The sequence below is a fragment of the Mandrillus leucophaeus genome, unplaced genomic scaffold, assembly GCF_000951045.1.
Source record: "Mandrillus leucophaeus isolate KB7577 unplaced genomic scaffold, Mleu.le_1.0 Scaffold53, whole genome shotgun sequence".
Lineage (NCBI taxonomy): Eukaryota > Metazoa > Chordata > Mammalia > Primates > Cercopithecidae > Mandrillus > Mandrillus leucophaeus.
Window position 1 is genome coordinate 2,801,722 of NW_012105697.1, and position 1,780 is coordinate 2,803,501.

At 43.6% G+C, this 1,780-nt stretch overlaps 1 protein-coding gene across 1 annotated transcript in view; it reads left to right on the forward strand.

Annotated features, from left to right (window-relative positions):
* Positions 1-1,780, forward strand: part of ZNF470 (zinc finger protein 470) — a 22,043-nt gene continuing 20,263 nt past the window's right edge. Inside the window, exon 1 of the mRNA XM_011997000.1 lies at positions 1-58. The gene's annotated coding sequence lies outside the window, so the exon portion shown is untranslated. The remainder of the gene's footprint in view (positions 59-1,780) is intronic.

Sequence of the window (1,780 nt, forward strand, 5' to 3'; positions counted from 1 at the left end):
GAACAGGCTGACTCCAGAGTCACTGGCTGTCATGTAGTCTCCCCAACTACTGTCTCAGGTAGGTTTCTTACCCACTTATGACAATTGAAGAAACTGAATCTGAAAGGGTTAAATAACTAAAGAGTTCATATCCCGGAACCTCTACTGAGCAGGTTTGGGGTTTTTTTCTTAAAAACTTTATGACTGTAGGCCAGGCACAGTGGGAGGCCAAGGCCAGTGGATCACGAGGTCAGGAGATTGAGACCGTCCTGGCTAACACGGTGAAACCCTGTCTCTACTAAAAATATAAAAAATTAGCCGGGTGTGGTGGCGGGCGCCTGTAGTCCCAGCTACTCTGGAGGCTGAGGCAGGAGAATGGTGTGAACCTGGGGGGCGGAGCTTGCAGTGAGCGGAGATCATGCCACTGCACTCCAGCCTGGGTGACAGAGCGAGACTCTGTCTCAAAAAAAAAAAAACTTTGTGACTCTAAGTTCTTAGGTAAAATGGAGATGATAATATTCTATACCTTACAGTACTGTCATAAGGATTAAATGACCTCATACATGTAAAGCACTTGGTATAGTCCCTGCCATGTAATGTGTTCATTTTTATCATCATTATAATCCTTTGAGAAGGCAGTGGAATTTAGATGAAAGAAACCAGAATTCAGATACTTTATCCTCTTCCTAATTAAGGAAACGTGGCTCATTGGAGTCAAGGGACTGCTTCAACACTGTAGTTTGTCACAAAACAAAATGAGATCCTGGGCCTCACGAGGATTTTTTTGTTTAGTTGTCTGCAAGTCACATGGACTCTGTTGTAACAAAAGGAATGCCTCCCTCTGGGAAACATGGACTTCTCCAAGGAATTTGTCTCATAGAGTCTAAACAAATCCTGGCCAGTTGCACAGAGGACATATTTTCTGTTATTTTCTGGTGTCTGAGCAAATAACTTTTGTGGTAGAGTTAGCCAGACCTAGGTTAGGGACTGTGTTTCTTTATTTACAAACTCGTGTGACTTGTGAAAAAGACTTGACTTCCCAGAGCTTTCATTTGTAAAATGGTGACAGTATACCCTATTCTGATTGAAGATTGTGGAGATTTAAAGAGAGTATTAATATATACAGCACAGACATGGTGGCTCATGCTTGTAATCCTAGCACTCTGGGAAGCCAAGGCAGGAGGATTGCTTGAGGCCAGGAAGTTGACCAGATACCCAACTCCAGGAGGTTGACACCTCCTGGCCTCAAGCAATATAGTGAGCAATTGGGCAATATAGTGAGACCCCCATCGCTATAAAAAGTAAGAAAAAAAACTAGCTGGGCATGGTGGCACATGCCTGTAGTCCTAACTACTTAGGAGGCCTAGGCAAGAGGATAACTTGAGCCCAGAGTTTGAAGATACAGTGAGCTATGAACATGTCACTGTACTCCAACCTGGGCAACAGAGTGAGACCCTGTCTTAGAAAAAAAAATGTACACACACATAGAGAACACTTAGTATTAATACATCTGTTGTTAATGATTTGGTGGCTGATGGGAAGAGGTGGTCAAGATATATTATGCTCATCCTGAAAACCCAGAGCAGAGGGGAACCCCAGCTATATATATCAAATCTCCCAAAGAGCATCTGGACTGTGGGGTGGGGGAGTTGGAGGGAGGATTGTGAGTGAGGACAGAAGAAGCTGAAGGGAAGAAAGCATTTTTAGACTGATTATTAGTGCTACTTGGTTTCTCACTACTACTTTCTCATCCTCAGCTCTGCAATGCCAGAGTAAAGCTCTTCTCCAAATGAAGAGCCAG